The 18,346-nt window shown below is 38.5% G+C and overlaps 1 protein-coding gene and 1 long non-coding RNA gene across 25 annotated transcripts in view; one reads left to right on the top strand and one right to left on the bottom strand.

Moving 5' to 3' along the window:
• Window positions 1-18,346, top strand: part of CNTN4 (contactin 4) — a 922,691-nt gene that overhangs the window by 795,005 nt on the left and 109,340 nt on the right. The window lies entirely within an intron of this gene.
• The window catches only part of LOC112662844 (uncharacterized), a 171,812-nt gene that overhangs the window by 89,503 nt on the left and 63,963 nt on the right, over window positions 1-18,346 (bottom strand). For 6 of the 12 annotated variants that reach the window (XR_007404301.1, XR_007404302.1, XR_007404292.1 and 3 more), the window contains one exon: window positions 9,602-9,705. The exons of 3 other annotated variants lie outside the window; for them this stretch is intronic. This is a non-coding gene — a long non-coding RNA (uncharacterized LOC112662844). Of the gene's footprint in view, window positions 1-4,848; window positions 4,866-9,601; window positions 9,706-16,140; window positions 16,281-18,346 lie in introns of those variants that run through there. 3 more of the 12 variants (XR_007404298.1, XR_007404299.1, XR_003138892.3) reach the window with 3 other exon arrangements.

Below are 18,346 nucleotides of genomic sequence, written 5' to 3'. Positions count from 1 at the left end.
AGAACTCCTGTTTTAGGAAAAGATTGACATTTTTAGACCAACACAAAAGGCAAAATTCTCTGTACCCAATGCTGAATTATAGTTTCTAATGCACTGACTTACTAGTCGTGATTCTCTTTTGAGATGTGGAATCCTAAGAATCAAAGGGCAAACCTTTAACCTTTCAGTAAAAAGTTATTAATATCATAAGTATAAAATACTGGTATAAACAGTGTTTTGGTGAAACAAAACATGATCAAGCACCTGATTTTAGTAATGTTCTTCCTAGAGTCTGTGTTTTGACGGACTTTGCCGAACACACTTAGTACATGATAATCAATTTCTTTTTTTAGCTAAGCAACTGCCTACAAATGAATTTACAATAAAAGTATGAAGTAACTGTTTTAAGTTTTTATCTTACGTAGTCATATGGTGGTATTGTAGTTATCCAGTGGATATAGATTCAGAAAGACTGATTTAATGTTAACATGTAAGCTATTTAGAAAATATTTGTATGTACTTAAATTGGTTTTTCGTGCCTTTAGAAATTTAAAGCATATTCACAGTGGCCTTCTCTATATGAAGCATCTAAAAGAAAGATTTAATTTTTAGCTTTTATAGCTTTGGAATTGTGAACATAAAAAAATCTCTTTTTCTCTTGTACACATTTCCAGCTATCAGAGTATAGGCCATATCAGATATTTATAACAGGTATGACCTGTCAAAAAGCCCGAGTACTTGAATCTTCAGGAAATGCCTATAGACACCATCAAAGCAGCAAAATTATTTGGATTAATTGAGCAATTACGCCTACTACCTGAATAATGTTGATAATTTTGTTTACTTTTACTTTCTGGATAGAAGGCACTTGAAACAGATTAGATTAAAGTTGATCTCTTAGAAACAAAACATCAAAATACAAAAGTAGCAGAATCATTAATAAAAACCTAGGATCCTAGAATTATAAGGAGCCTAAATCCATATTTCAACCAGGATGGGCTCTTTTGGTATAAGTGACGGAAACCCATCTCAAGACTGGCTTCAGTACTTTGGCTCACACATCTGAGAAGGGTGGGGATTGACTAGTTTAAGGTGTGGCAGGGTTCAGGAGCTCATATTGTTGCATCAGGACTCTGTCTTGCTCCCTTTGTCTCTCACCAGCCCTGCCTTCTGTGTTGACTCCATCTTCTGATGAGCTCTCCTCTCCTGGCAGTAGGACGGCTGTCAGCAGCCCCATGCTGCCTTCTTTTCTGGCTTCTCATAACAATTCCAGAATAGTATTTCACATAATTGAATAAACCTGCCTTCTTAGTGTTCTTCCCTAAACCCAGTACATTCAAGGAGGATGTGATGCACTGTGTAGGAGAACATGAGTCATGCCCATATCCTAAGTAGGCACATGGGAAAGCTCTATTTCAAGTCACATGGGCTGAGAAGGGTTTCCCCAAAGAAATTTAAGGTCCTACCAGAACAAGAGTAAATAAATGCTGGGTAGACAATAATGCCAACTTCCTACTGTAGTCACAGAGCCCACCTTCCATTCCAAGACAAGGGTTCCCCGTAATGGATGGACCCTTATCCTTACCTGGCTGCATCTAATGATGGAGACCTAACTAATTGTTAGAAGATTTCTTTCTTTCTTTTTTTTTTTTAATTTTATTTATTTATGATAGTCACACAGAGAGAGAGAGAGGCAGAGACATAGGCAGAGGGAGAAGCAGGCTCCATGCACCGGGAGCCCGACGTGGGATTCGATCCCAGGTCTCCAGGACCGCGCCCTGGGCCAAAGGCAGGCGCCAAACCGCTGCGCCACCCAGGGATCCCTAGAAGATTTCTTTCTTCATAATGTATATCCTTGTAACTTTCACTCATTGTGTTTCATTTCACTTTCTGAAGTTATGCTGACAAATCTGATTTTTCTCTACCCCAACCCTTCCCTTTGTATATACTGGCAGGCTATGGTCATGTCCTCTTTCAGTTCTTTTCCAAGCCTAAATGTCCCTGTTATGGTTCATAAGACATTATTTTTGCATCCTCTCACTATCCTGATCATTTCTTTCAGTGTCTTTCTAAACATATGCCGCCTAGAATTAAAAGCAGTATTAGTAATGGGAACAAATAGCTTTATTTTATCTCTGTAACAAAGTATGATGATTACTGTTATATGATGTCTCTAAAGAGGAAAAATTATCTTCAGTGAGCTTAGATTAGTAAGGCAGGCAAGTGTATAATACATCATAGAAAGACCACTCACTCCCAAAGGTTATTTTTAAAAATTATCTTAGTGCTTAAAGGGGTAAGTGTAGTTGACTGGAAAATCCACTTAGAGGAAATATTTTACTTCTCACTGAAGCTGAAGAAATGAGTGAAATGTTACTCTAGTTAACATTGTGTAAATAAAGACTTCTTAGTCTTACTCATGCTTGAGACTTTCCTTCCTCTCTTTTAGATGTTAGGCTAACAGATTATGTCAAGCTAATGGGTAATAACCAATATAGATATGCTACTGAATGTTGCTAAAAAGAATCTCAAGCTTAAAACCTGCGTGTCACAGGCCTGGTTTCAGAAGAGCAGCATGACTATTCTGTTTAACTAGCCAACTCCAGTTTTCTTCAATGAGTGAAGAATACATTGGGTACTTGCCATATGCTAGGCTCTCTGTTTGGTGCTGGGCAGAGAAAGAAAGAGGAGACATAAAACCAGCCCTCAAGATGCTCATAGACTAGTTCAGAGACCCAGTAGCAAAATAACAATATGTTTTTCAGTAATCCTCAGGCATATGTTATAAAGGTGATATACTGAGAAGGAACACTGAAAAATGTAGGCCAACAATGGATTATGGAGGCCTTGAATTTTATGTCTGCAGAGTTTAGACTTGAGCTAGAAGACCCTGGAGAGAATTAAAGGATGTTATGCAAGGAGTGCACATACAAGTACTGTAAAGGGATTGCTTTGCCTGCAGCATGGAAAAGAATCAGAAAGGAGCAAGATTGGAGAGGCAGAGAGACCAATTGCAGGCAGTAGTCTAGGATGGAAATGAAAAGGATGATGATTTGAGACTTTTGAGAGCCACAGAGACCGACGGGCTTTTAAAGGGCAAAATTTTAAAAGGCTTAATGATGGAGCAAGTAGAAAGATTTTATAAAGAAGGAGGGGGGTAAAAATGACTCCTAGGATTCTAACTTGAGCAGCTGGTGCCCAGTAGTGCCAATTGCCACAATAGTGACTACAGAAAGAACAAGTTTGAAAGGAAAAAAACAGATTAATATTAGCATGCTGAATTTGAGGTGCCTGCAGGTGGAGATGTCAGATTCAAATAGGAATTCTCATTCAAGTATTACCTACTCAGTAAAGATTTTCCCCACTAACCTGTTTAAAATTGTAAAATTCCCATCCTCTTTATCTGCTTTATTTTCTCCAGAGTTCTTATCACCATCTAACATACTACATATTCATGAATTCCCCACCCTCCACCCAATCAAAATGTAAATTCCACAAGAACAAAAATTTATGCCGATTTGTGTGTGTGTGTTCATGAGCATGTGTATTTTTGTTGCATTTGACTTAAACAATACAATATCTTACAATCCTGGAGATAAAAAATCTGAAGTGAGTCTCATTAAGTAAAATCATATGTTCCTTCTGGAGATAAAAATCTGTTTCCAGGGACACCTGGGTGGCTGGTGGTTGAGCATCTGCTTTCAGCTCAAGTGGTGATCCCAGGGTCCTGGGATCAAGTCTCACATCAGGCTCCCTGCAGGGAGCCTGCCTCTCCCTCTGCCTATGTCTCTGCCTCTCTCTGTGTGTCTTTCATGAATAAATAAATAAAATTTAAAAAAAGAAAAAAAATAATCTGTTTCCAGCTTTCTGGAGGCCACCTAGTTTCTTGGCTCCCTTCCATCCTCAAAGCCAACAAAGATGAATCAAGTTGAGCTTCCCCACATCACATAACTCTGACCTCCTCTTGTGCCTCCCTCTTCTTCCTGTGGTTACTTTGGGCCCTTTGAGCATATTTTGTTCCATTCTATAATAGTAGCATCTAGGACAATGCTAGTATAGAGTAAGTGCTCAGTAAATGTGTCTAATAGGAAGTTGAAGTATAGGTCTGAGTTCAGGAGAACAATGAGACCTAGATATCATCAGTAGGTAAAAAGCCATGGAGTGGGTGAATTCATAGAGAGAGTTTTGTCAAATCAAAGCATCTGTGAATCAGAGGAAGAAACCCTGAGGTTTCTTCAGGCCACATATACAGAATGGTGGAAGCAGAGCCTGATGTAAGGATTAAGAAAGTAGACCCAAAGGCATAGAAAAACAAATAGGGGAATGTAACAGAAACCAAGGAAGCAGCAGGGCTCAAGAGGGAACATGCATTTGGTGCTTTCAAAAGATCCAACCAAATAATAGATCAAAGATGACCACTGGGTTTTGGCGTCTCGACACCACCTGGGGCAGAACACTTTCAGGCCACTGTGGACCACTTTTGAAGACACAGTAAAATTGTATAAACATCTATATTCTTAAGCAGTTCTTCACAGACTATAATAAATGTTTCGGTTTACCTGATCCCCACAGTCTAATCAGGTCAAGTCTGGCATTCCATGAGAATATTCAACCCATATAGGAATCAAATTCATATTCATGTCTCCTACCTTAGAGACACTGAAGTCTGCTCTGAGGTGAAATTAGATCATGGCCCTAATATGCCTCTTCTCCCAAAGGCCTTTAGAAGAGTTGAAATTCATGTAATACATGGAGGCAAATCCCAGCACAGGGCTACAAAACTCCATGCTGTATATAAAGTGTGAAAGCCTGGTTTGAAGACTCTGGCAGTCTGGGATGCAGAGCAAATGTGATGGCAGGTATTTGCCCAGAAGGCCGATCGAATCCTAACGTGGAAAGGAGAGTTTATTGCTTCAGGCGTTCTGTTTCTCTTCTGGAAGCACAGCGTCTATATATGCGCTTTTAATGAGAAACCTGTACTCAGGATATCTCTTACAGTTGCTGCAGAGTATTATAGCTCTGTTATTAGGAATTCTGCCCTGGGGAACAATTATGTTATTGCAATAATTAGAGGCAGTTCATCTCCATAATAATGGAAATCCTGCCTTGGAGGCAAAACAACATCAAAGCAACATGAGCATCATTGCTCTAGATAGAATCTGTTGCCTTGCTTATTATTAGTAGTACTATATCATTTTAATTTTGCATGTGCATTTATAGAAATAGAGCTTATTCTATTCTCCAGATTCAGACCTAGAACTTACCTCCATTGCCTCAGTTTATCTCTCCTAGAGCTGTGGGCAAAATTGTTAGGGCTTTAAGTCACCTGAAGTGCAGTTTCAGAGTACCTCAGAGTACTTTAGTACTTCAGAGTACTAAATTCAGAAGAATTTAGAGAGATCTGTTTTTAAATGTAATGATATACAGACCCAGCACTGCAGAAGACTCCATGAATTTATCCTCAGCCACAAACCTTTTCTACCTCAGTAGAGTATGTCATGTTGTATTATGGTCAGGGGTTAAACTGATGGCCAAATTCAGGCAGGGACTATTACTACCTGTTCAATTCATGTGGGCATGGTATTGGTTATGCCTCAAGACATGCTTGGAAGAGAACTTAATTTTTCTGTGGAAGTATCTGAAATAAGGCGCTGTAAAGGCAACACTTGATTAAAAAAATTTTTTCCAGGTGTCTCTCACATTAATCCTCTTTTTGTTAGTCAATCCTCTGTCTGTGTACTCATTTCTATTCTTATTATCTCTTGTCTGAACTTTGCAACTATTAAACTAGCCCCTTAACTGGTTTATTTGGAATCAGCCCTCACTTATATCTTCCCCAGGATGCGACTTCCCATATCACATCTCTGATAAATTCTATCCAATAAACTTTCATCACACAATTCCTCTGTACAAGACATATTTGAGATTATGAACATAACCTAATTTAAATTCAGGTTCTACAGGTGTCATAAAAAGAGGTATGCAATTTCTACAGTGGTTTAAAGGATAAAGACTTTTCATCTTATTACAGGTTTAAATTGTATTTTTAACAATATATAAAAAATCATTTTATAGTCTTCAACACATGTACATATACAGGTATTTATATGTGTGTGTGTGTGTGTGTGTATATATATATATATATATATATATATATATATATATATATATATGAAAAAGCCTGGAAGGAATTTTACCAAAATGTCAATAATCATTTCCCTGGGAGTTGGGACTATGGACTTTTCTTCCTTCCTTCTTTTCTTCTTCCCTCCTTCCATCCTTTCCTTTTTCTTTTAAAGTTATAAATTTTAGGGGATCCCTGGGTGGCGCAGCAGTTTGGTGCCTGCCTTTGGCCCAGGGAGCGATCCTGGAGACCCAGGATCGAATCCCACGTCAGGGCTCCTGGTGCATGGAGCCTGCTTCTCCCTCTGCCTATGTCTTTGCCTCTGTGTGTGTGTGTGTGTGTGTGTGTGTGTGTGTGTGACTATCATAAATAAGTAAAAAATTTTTTTAAAAAAAGTTATAAATTTTAGGGCAGCCTGGGTGGCTCAGCGGTTTAGTGCTGCCTTCAGCCTAGGGCCGGATCCTGGAGACCCGGGATCGAGTCCCACATCGGGCTCCCTGCGTGGAGCCTGCTTCTCCCTCTGCCTGTGTCTCTGCCTCTCTCTCTCCCTCTCTGTGTGTCTGTCATGAAAAAATAAATAAAATCTTTTTTAAAAATAATAAAGTTATAAATTTTATATTTATGAATATGATTACTTCATTAATGTTCATTTCCCATAACAGGCTGAGGGAGTCATGAGGAAAAGTGCCTTGTGTGTGTGAGCATACTGGTACCCCAGCTTCTGGTAATGTGCCTAAAGTACTCCAAATACTCAATATTTGTGTATAAAATGAATGAACCAACCATCCAAAAATCATCCTTTGCTTGGAGGAGATTGGTGAAGAAGGTGGTGGTGGGATACTTAAGTGTAAGGAGCAGCAAGAATGAAACATATTCAAAAGGAAAATAGATATGAATGCATTAGCAGAGGGAGATAAGGCTGCAAATTTTCTTGGAATCAGGCTTCAAAAGGTATTGTGTGGCAGTCTGAGGAGTTTGCACTTCACTGAGGAGCACCAGAGTTAGGGAATGATTTTGGCATGGGTCTCCACACTTCCTATTAAATTGTTTCCTGTCCTTGATCAGTTGAGTTCAGAGTGTGTACTCAGATAGGATGTGTTGTGATTTACTGTGCACCCATCTGAGAAATCACTTGACCTTCATAGGGCAGTGTTTCTCCGTCCATAAAGTGGAGCTCCAGAGGTAGTTTCCAAATCAGGTCTGCAGACCAGGGCTAAGCTTACTGCTGCAAAACCAACAGAGGTACATTTAAAAATGAGAATCCCACTCTTAAAAAAAAAAAAAAAAAAGAATCCCACTCTTCTTCTCCAAAGATTCTTTCTAAGGAATTCTGAGATGAGACCCGGGAACATGAATTTGTTTTTACATTTCCCAGGTGATGCTAATGCACAGACAGGTGTGACACTGCAGCAGTGGCTTCCCATTGACCTCAGGACAAACAGCCCATCACATGACCAACAAGACCCCTACACTGGTCAGGCCTCTGCCCCACTCTTCTACCTGCTTTCTCACTTACTTGCCTTCAACCTTACTTCTTTTTTTTTTTTTTTTAAGATTTTATTTATTTATTCATGAGAGACACAGAGAGAGAGGCAGAGACACAGGCAGAAGGAGAAGCAGGCTCTCTGCAAGGAGCCCGATGTGGAACTTGATCCCGCATCCCGAATCATGCCCTGAGCCAAAAGCAGACGTTCAACTGCTGAGCCACCCAGGCGTCCCTCAACCTTACTTCTTAAGCCATGTGGACCTCCTGTCACCTCTTCAAATGGCCTTACTCCTCCTACAACAAAGCCTTCAAACATGCTGTTCTCTCTGCCAGAAATGCTTTCATCCAGGACTTGATAAACTATAGCCCACAGGCCAAAATCCAGTCTGCCACCTGTGTTTGCACAGCCTGCAAGCTGAGAATGGTTTTCCATTTTTAAATGCTAGAAAAGAAATCAAAAGAAAAATAGCATTTTGTGACACATGAAAATCAGATGAAATCCAAATTTCAGTGTCCACAAATAAAGTTCTATTGGACATCACCCTACTCATTCATTTACAAATTATCTAGGCTGCTTTTGCACTACAAGGGCAGGATTGAATACTTAAGATAGAGACTGCCTAGCCTGCGAAGTGTAAAACATTTACTTTCTGGCACTTTACAGAAAAGTTTACCAACCCCCAAGCCAACTCATGGCACCGTGCTAATGATGTAGGGTATTAAGACCCCTTCCTAGGGGCACCTGAGTGGTATACTTGGTTAAGGACCTGACTCTTAGTTTTGGCTCAGGTTGTGATTATGGGTTGTGAGATCAAGCCCTGTGAGGGGCTCTGCACTCAGCACAAAGTCTACTTCAGTTCCTCTCTCCCTCTCTTTCTCCTTCTGCTCCTCTCCTCTACCTCTGAAATAAAATTTAAAAATAAATAAATAAAATATCTTCCTAGTGATAAGACCTAGGACCTTCCCTTTGCTTGGTTATTTTTACTATTTTTATTTTGGTTTGCAGTGCCTTTTACTAACTGTTTGTGACTTAACCTTTTTTTTTTTTAATTTAAATTTTAGTTCATGAACATACAGTGCGATATTGGTTTCTGGAATAGAATTCAAATGATTCATCACTTAGAACACCCAGTGCTCATCACAGTAACCTCTTTAATCCCCATCACCCATCTAGCCCATCCTCCACTCACCTCCCTCCATCACCATTCAGTTTTTTTCTCTGTCATTAAGAGACTCTTGTGATTGTTTCCTCCTCTCCTGTTTTTCTTTTCCTCCTTCCCATATGTTTCCTTTCTTAAATTTCACATATGAATGAGATCATATTTAACCTTTTGATTGAATTATAACTTCCACTGGGCCATTGTAATGCAAAGTAATGTGGAAGGAGATTTGGTTGGAGTCCTGAATGCTCTCCTTTCTTTCTCTAGAGCAGTGGGTCCCAACTTATACTGGGAGAACTACTTTTCATGCCCCCAAAGCCTTAAACTCTCTGGAAAAATCAGAGTAGGGGGAGGCTTAACGGTGAAAACATAGAGGATGAAGGATGTTGGGGACAGAGGGGAAAGTACATACCTGAACCTCTTGCCCAAATTTCTGGAAAAGCAGTAAAACAATGAAGTGATAGGAAATCTTCATTCCTACTTCAGAGTCTGTACTTTACATAGACTCTTTTACATAAGAGTTTTCCTTTTAATTTCATGATCATAAAAATTATAAAAGTCTAGTTCAGTTGAAGGAGGAGAGAAGATAGCAATCATGACTTGCTTCCTAGGGTTTTATAAAATTCAGCTATTGTGACAATGTATACACCCGTGAAACAATTTGGAGACCATCAGTGAAGTATAAGTTAATAGAGCCCAAACAGAAGGACACAGTAGTGCTTAAGGGAACAAGAAAGAGACTCTCAGAGTCAGGCAGAATCAGGCAAAATTGGCTTTGAATAGAAAGTGACTTTAGGCTGTTTTAAAGGAAATGATCCACCAAGAGAGGCAGAGGAGGAACAAGGATCTCACCACACTGGAGCTCATGCGCAAGCCAGATGAAGTAAAAGACATGAGCAGATCTTGTACAGGAATTATGAGGTAAGAGGGATCCAGCCAGGTAGAAAATCTGGTATCTGTAGAGTCAAGATGGAGGAAATGGAAGAATCAATAGGGAGATTCTTCAGACTCTAAACAAGGGATCATTAGCACCACAGAATAATGTTATTGAATATAAAATAATAGTGACAGAAACACTGTGATTCGGCTTGGCTCTAAAGAAGCTCAGAAATCTGTAGCTAGTAAGTCAGAATGTGACTTTAATCTCCTTTTGTGTCGCTTGTGCATTCATGATTAAACCTTGGGCTTTGGGAATCCTTGGGCATCCAGGATACTTATTACTTTGGCTCTTTTCATGTATTTTTTTGTTATCTTGTGACCATGATTTTTATCCCATTTGTTAATAATAGTACTAGCAACAACAACAATACCTAGCTTTTTTTTTTTTTTTTTATTCTTTATGATACCTTCTGCTAAACACTTTGTATATGTTCTCTTTTAGTCCTCAGGAAAACATCATGAGATCAATCCTATTGGTAATCCTATATTTTATTTTATTTTTTTAGATTTTATTTATTTATTTATTTTAAAGAGAGTAAGAGAGAACAGGAGTGGGGTGAGGGACAGAGGGAGAAGCAGACTACCCACTGAGCAGGGATTCCTCATTCGGGGCTTCATATCGGAACTCAGGAATCATGACCAGAGCTGAAGGCAGGCACTTAACCAACTGAGCCCCCCAGGCACCCTGGTAATCTTATATTTTAGAAAGAAAAAAAAAAAACCTAGGCTCAAAGAGGGTATTTATCCTACCACAGGTTGCAAAACTCAACAGAAACTACTGTTGAGTTAAATACCATCTACACTAACTACTAACTACTACTAACTACTCCCAAACTAGACAAACTAGAGAGCTGGGATTCAAATCCAAGTATTGGGCAGCCCGGGTGGCTCAGAGGTTTAGCGCCACCTTTGGTCTGGGGTGTGATCCTGGAGACCTGGGATCCAGTCCCACATCCGGCTTCCTGCATGGAGCTGGCTTCTCTCTCTGCCTGTGTCTCTGCACCTCTCTCTCCCTCTCTCTCTCTCTCTCTCTCTCTCTCTCTTTTTCTCTCTTTCTCTCTCTCTTTTATTTCTCATAAATAAATACATACATACATACATAAATACATAAATAAAATCCAAGTATAACTTATACCAGAGGCCATGTCTTTACCAGCTTTGCTAGAAGGAACAAGCATTCAGTGCTTGTCTCTACTACAAAGAGAACATGAACTCTGGTGATAAGTTAATAAATTATTAGTAAAACTAAAGTACTGCTTTCATTACCTCTCTTTTAAAACAGTAGAATATTGCTGGTGCCTTTAATATGGATAAGGTGACTGGCCAGAAGAAGCTTTTACTGTTACTTGTTTCATATTTTTAATAATAAATTGGCAGCCTTCAGATCCACGGCTTTATAGTTTCCTGGGAGGAAGGAGACATGGTCTGATTTCAGGGCTAGGTTAGAACCATCTAAGTCCCTTAGAGAAGAGGTAAATTAAGTCCTTGAACTACCTCAGCAGTGCCTTTGTTCAGAGAAAATAGCTCTGTAGCGTCAAATGGATTTAAGTGATCATGAAAATATTCAAACCAAAGTGGCATGTAATTAAGAGCAATTAGAACTGAAGTGATGTGACTGGATATTAAAACCAGACATGCAGTGTTTGTGCCTTCTCAGTAGACACAAGGCAGATAATTTGGGCTCCTCCTAACTTTGTCATCTCTAGAAATAAAATCTGCTAGACTGCTCAGATGTATAGATGCTATGTAAATATTGAAGGTCTAGGATCATATACTATGTTTGACCCTATATTTCTGCTGTATAGTCTTATCCTCATATTTCAGTCACAGATATGCCAGAGTTAATTAGATCTCTACTAGTAAATATCCATCATAGTGTTTCTAAATCCCTTTTGCCAAATGATCTAATTAGAGCAACACTTGGCTCTCTATATAATTACAACATATGGCACCTAGAGGGTACATATAGTAGAATTATAGGTTTCCTGATGAGAAATCCAGGTGGTGAGTAAAAGACTCTATTAAACAAAGTTGGTGTGTGTGTATATGTGTGTGTGTGTGTGTGTGTTTTAATGTATACAGTCCCTCCTACTCTCCCCAGAATAAGAAATATTTTGTAATTCAACCATCCTTCCCCCATGAAACAACATAATTATATCATAAAATGGGAGTTTTAAAATTTAAAAGAAAACAAATAATTGATAATATTAGCATAAATTATTTAACCCTCCATGCCTTTAAAAATTATCATGTATAGCAAATTGGCAATGCTGGAAGCAGCTCAGTGTCAATGAATTATTTGATGGGATATATTCCTCCATCAAGCAAGATCACTTACCTAATATATAACAAAAAATGGGACTGAATCCCTCAGCCGATAAGAAAGAAGAGTTTCTTAATGCCTATTTATCATCTCTGGAAGTAGATAAACCAGTTTGGGAAGATGATAAACTCAGTTTCAGTCTATTGAATATGAAGGGCTTGTCACGTGGTAGTATTTTGGAGCCTACTTGCACAGGCTTGAAAGAGCTGATTGGACACTTTTCTTCCCAGGTCCATGTTACTGATGTCACTTTGGTAGTTTGACATTGACCAAAATGGGAATATTCACACCATGGAAACTGGCACAAGTCAGGACATTTTTTCCACAGAGAAAGAGTGGTTAAACATTAACCAGTAAATCATTGCTTGTGGGACATTGTACAGACAGTTTGGAGTTCGTGAGACAGATCAAGACTGGAAACCTAGCTTTCCAACTCATCTTTTTTGAAGTGATATGGGTGAATAAGGTTCACGGAGAGAAGATGGAAAACTAAAGTGCTCTGAATAGACTTTTCTGAATTGTGTCAAGTGCAGAAGAGAGAGAAAGAAACCAAAAAATTCATCAGAAAACTAAGAGGAGAACCAGGAAATTGGAGTGTTGTGAAATTCTAGATGAGAGCGTGTCATACATAGGGATTGCCAGATGTCACTGAGAGGTCATAAAGAATGAGGACGACCAACTATATATATTTGGTGTGGTGATAATGAAGTCAAAAGTAGACTAGAAAAAAAAAAGTAGACTAGAAATAAATACTTTCAATAAGAGCAAAAGCTCTACTGGGTGGATGATAAGCAGCTGGGTGCAGAACTAGTTTTTGCAGATGTTATGTAATCAAAAGAGGATGTTTGGGTATACTGGAGGAGAGTGACATATTTGGGGCACGGAGCCTTACTCAGACGAAGAACACTGGAGTATATTTATAGTCTGAGGAGCTCACACTGGTAAAGAAGGAGTTAAAGATATAAGGGAGGGGAGATGATTCTCAAGGGGACAGAGGGATATTGGATATGAAATAAATTGTTATGGGAAAGAGGGATGAACATGTCTTCTCTGACTGTGGGAAGGAACAGAGGATGGGCAAGGACACAGAGTAACAGTATGAAAGAGAAAGTTGAGGACTTTCATGTAATATGGCCTTGACCATGATTTCAATAAAATGAGAGTCAATGTCATCTTTTGAAAGTGTGGATGTGGGGTAAGGGGGGCAATTGTGTGCTTCAGAGAAAGACATCTGGATTGTCTTCTGTGGTCAATACTATAGAAATTAAAATTTGGATTGTGCTTTTCATATTTTCAGTTGCTTTCACATATGTTGACTTTCCCACATATTGATTTGCTCTAAAAAGTTTTATTCCAAAAGAGGTGGTTTGTTCCAAAGGATGCATAAAGTTGTTAAAGAAAAAATGAGGCTTGACTGCTGTTAACACCAAGAAAAATGTTTTTCAGGTGAATTCAATATGTTCTGACTCCGAAAAAAAAAAAAGAAAGAAAGAAAAACAATGTACTTTAAAATTACTATAGCCCTTTCTCATTTTCTCAAGGACTCACTCCTTCAGCCATCCCTGCTCTTTCCTAGATTGTCAAACTCTCCTTCCTCTTTTGTCTATTAGAACATTCTGGTCAGCATTTGTTCATCTTCCTTATCTGCTTTGCCTCCTTTTTTCTACCTCCACTCTGTCCCTAGGCGATCCTGTCTCCTTCCATGCCTTTAAATACCATCTACACTAACTACTCCCAAATGTACATCTTCAGTTCCTTATCTCCCCTGAGCAATATGGGCTTAACACGTCCAAAACAAAACTCACTGCTGCCACCAACCTCCACCCTAAAACCTGTTCTCCCAGTTACCTCATTCTCCCTCTTGTTGCTTAAGCTGGAAACATAGAAATCATCTCTTATTTCTCTCTTTTCAACAGCCCATAAATCCAGTATATTAGTAAACTTAGAAAATTCTACATCTGTAGAATATATGGAATCTATCCCCTTTTTCCATCTGCACAGCCGGTACCCTGGCCCCACCACTATCCTCTCTTGTTGGATTATTGCAGCAGCCCCGTCTTAGTCCATGAAGACTACTATAAAAAAATTACCGTAGACTGGGTGGCTTAAACAACACACATTTATTTCTCACAGTGCTAGAGGCTGGAAGTCCAAGGTCAAGGCACCAGCAGATTCAGAGTCTGATGAGAGCCAGCTTCCTGGTTCCTAGACAATTGTCTTCTCACTGTGTCCTCACATGATGGAATGAGGGAGAGAACTCTCTGATGTCTTTTGTATAAGAGTGCTAATCCTATTCATTGGGGCTGCACCTCATCACCTGATCACCTCCCAAAGCCCCACCTCCTAACACCATTACACTGTTAGGATTACAACATAAGAATGTTGAGGAGGCACAAATATTCAGTCCATGACACCTCCTAACTGACTGCCCTGCTTCTATACTCACCCCTTTCCAACCTGTTCTCTGCACCATAACCAGAATGGTCTTTTTAAAACATAAATCAAATCTCATCACTAACCCTTAAAATATAAACTAAGCTGTTGACAGTGATGTTCAAGGGACCACATGATCTGACTCCTTATTTTCTTATTTCTGGGTTCTGTTTCAGTAACCTTCCCTCACAGATCTTAAGAGCCAAGATATCTAAGGTCAAGTGTATCTTCTTTCCCATTAGATCACCAATGCCTACTTTCCTTTTCAATTCCTTCCTTGTAATTTGTGATTACACATGTGTATCTTATTCTACCTGACTATTATGTATCTTTCCCATCTGATGTGTAAGCTGGATGAGAACAGGACCTGGTTTTAGTCACTGCTTTTTATCCAGTGCTAGCACAGGAATACTTCTGTGAGATTTATTCAATAGTTGTAGAATAAATGAAGAAAGAAATCAATGAACATTGCACAAAGGATTGGAGGTTGCCTACAAAAACAATACAAGCAATAGAAAAGATATAAGTAAATAATTTAGGGTGTGGGAATAATGGGAAATTATCAGAAAAAAAATGGAAAAGATCAGAAACAAAATTAGTACATGGAAATACACTCCATATAATTCATAGATTTGGATGTAGTTGTCTTGCTACCTAATCAAAGAGAGAAACATAATTAATTAAAAGAGCTATAGTGTTTATAAGATTAAAAGCAATTGTTTTGCCTCATAAGAGAACTTTAAAAAAATATTCTTCATGAGATACAATTACTATAGTAGATACAAAAAAGATTTCATAGATGTGGCAAAATTTTCATATAGTTGGCAAGTCATACATTGATAAAGGGCAAGTTAGTGAATTCCTTTCTGTGAGGTAGAGCCAACTATATACTTGGGTTTGTTTGTTTTTTAATGGAGAGGCTTGACCCACGGGTAAAGTTTTTAAGTATTTACAACAGTATTTTCTAGTTCTTGGGGTAGGATTGGGGGGGACAGGGACAGGGATGATGCATTTTGTGTAATGCAGTATTCTGCAATCAAGTAAGTAGGAAATGCAGGGTCTATATTTCAGACCTTCTCAGAACCCTTAGGATATTATTTGCATGGAGAATTTCCAAGAATTATGTTTCCCAAATTGGAAATGAGTTTTATTGCATAGAATACCTCAAGAGATAAGGGTTTCAGGAGGAAAAAATCTTTGGAAAACTGATGTAAGTGAATATATGTGTTCACTTACTTTAGAAATTCCATCACTAATTGTCATGGACAGAATTGCACTAAGGGCTGGCTAGAAGAAATTTCAATATTGTAATTACTAGCAAGAATATGAGATACAGCTGTTCTGTTACCAATTTTACAATACCAGTTTAGACCAGATCTATACTATAAAATAGGCCAAAGAGAATCATTAAGACACATGGTGGAATGCTACCTGAAGGATGGTATGCAATTTCCATGTGAGAATCAGTGTACAGGCTTTTGAAGCATTTAGCCCACATGTGATTCCTGTCCACAGAGTCAAAGATAAGGTATGCTGGGCAAAAGCTACAAACAGTCTCAAGTTTTTCCAGACATATTTTTCCACAAGAGTGTTAGGTATTATACTTGAATAGCTGAACTGAAAAGAGACCAGCTCTTTCTTTTTGGAATAATAGTATGAATGATACAAGCCTACAATTAGCTAAGGAAGAACAAAGCTTTATTCCTGGTTTCTTAAGGTGTGCAGAGGCTGAAAGTTTGAAGGTAGTTAAGCAGGAACACTCAGCAATTTCTGAGCGGTTTCATCTTCCTCTTTAATTTGGCACCCAGCAATTTATGTTGATTGGTAAATACTTGGCTATAAAGACAACAGTGGTATTCAAATCATTATACTATGTATTTTTAGAATGCTAGATAATATTAATAATGCTCACAGTTATCTACCAAGTGGCTTGGAAGTGTTTGCTTTTTCTGGAAGGAAGACACATAGTATACACTTTGCCTATGGATATATGCATTTGTATTTATGATTATATAATAATGGGATTGTGGTCCTATTGTAAAACAAAACAAAACACCATTGATGAGCTATTCCTAAGATTTCTTTACTAATCACCTTTACTTTTATTATTCAAACAACCAGAGTCACAAGGTAAGAATGTAGCCCAAAGAAAAATGAATTGTATTTTGTTTTGCTTTGTCTTCTTTTTACTGCACACCTTCAAACATCACACTTGCTGTATTAAATTTATATTAACAGTAACATTTTGTGATAGAGTAGAAATTACACTTTCCATTTTATGATTGGAAGCACTGTAACACAAAATAAAAAATATTGAACCCAAATAATGGAATTAAAGCTCAGAATACTATCCAGCCTAGAACACAGTAAACTAGCTCCTCCTCTATCAGAGCACATTCATTTGCTTTCTAATATTTCAAAGCCAACACCCATGATGTTGATGATGGAGCTTTTATCATTTCTACTTTCCATAAACCCATTTGGTATTTAATCGTGAATTTATACAGTGATTTTATTTCACTGAATACTGAACTCAATTAAACATCTACCAAAAACAAAGCAAAGCATAAAAGAAACTATGTATAAGCAAATAGTTTTAAATTTCAAATGGTCTTTATCCTTATTTAACAAATATTTGAGGCAACTGAATTGAAGTAAAAAAAAAAAAATACTATGAACATTCCTTTGAAGCTTGTTGGAAGCCTGTATAAGGCTACTGTCTTAGATTGCATATCCTAGAAATAAACCCTGAGATAGAAAGTTGCACATAGAAGGTTTGCTAGAGAATATTTACTGGGGCTACACGAGGAAATGAGGAAATAACTGAGCAAAAGGAGAAGCTACCTGTCAATGCAGTTGCATTTGAGGCTTCAGCGAATCCCATTGATAGTTCTAGAACTGGATTGCCCTTCAGAGTGGTTCCATCTTGAGGCAAGGGGGACTGGTCTTTGAAACCCTAGATCACTAGTTCACCAGTTTCAGCCTATCACATAGAAGGGAGATAAGTTACCTTGTACAGGCAATTCCCCCACTACAGAGGGCTCTTCAGTGAGGGACATGGCTGTGAAGCTGTCAACAACCAAGACTCTTAGCCTAATACCTGTGACTTTTTTTTATGCAAATAGTGAGTTTCTTTTCTGTAGTTTGAATTGCATGAACAAAGCCCCCTTTAGTTAGCCTAACTGGATATATGCCCCTTGCCAAGAAGGTGGGTATATGTCAGCCCTGAAAATAAACGCTAAAAGAAAGGAAGAAGAATCTGTTTTACAAACATGACTACATGGATCCACATTCATTTGGAGAAGATTTGAATGATAGAAGTGTTCTCTACTATTCATATATAAGTCATAGTAAGTACACCATGTGTAGGGTCCAGAGATTCCTATCTTCCTTGAAGGAAATCTATCTTTTCATGGTGCTAAGGTCATCTCTGGTTCTGAGAAGTTAGGGTCAGATGAAGCATGAGAGATTAATAGGCCAGTGGTTTTCAACCTATTTCTACTCCCCCAGCATACCTCAGGGCTGTAACACATCTCTGTCACAGGAAATGGTTCATCACACACTAATTATAGAAGGAAGAAAAAATGGTAAAGTGATGGAGGAAAGGATCCTAGGCAGAGCGGTGCCTGGATAGCTCAGTTCGTTAAATACCTTACTCTTGGTCTCAGCTCAGGTCATGATCTCGAGGTCCTGGGATCGAACCCTGCATTGGGCTCTGCACTCAGCTCAGAGTCTGCTTCAGATTCTCTCTCCCTCTCCCTCCTGTTCTCTCTCTCTCTCTCTCTCTCTCTCTCTTTCAAGCAGGTAAATAAAATCTTTTAAAAAAACAATCACAGGCAGAATAGGATTTGAAAAATCTCTCCCAAACATTGTCATGCATGGCTTTTCAACCTATGGAAATG

Source organism: Canis lupus, chromosome 20, assembly GCF_003254725.2.
Source record: "Canis lupus dingo isolate Sandy chromosome 20, ASM325472v2, whole genome shotgun sequence".
In the NCBI taxonomy this organism is placed as follows: Eukaryota; Metazoa; Chordata; class Mammalia; order Carnivora; family Canidae; genus Canis; species Canis lupus.
This window is presented reverse-complemented; position numbering and strand designations above follow the sequence as displayed.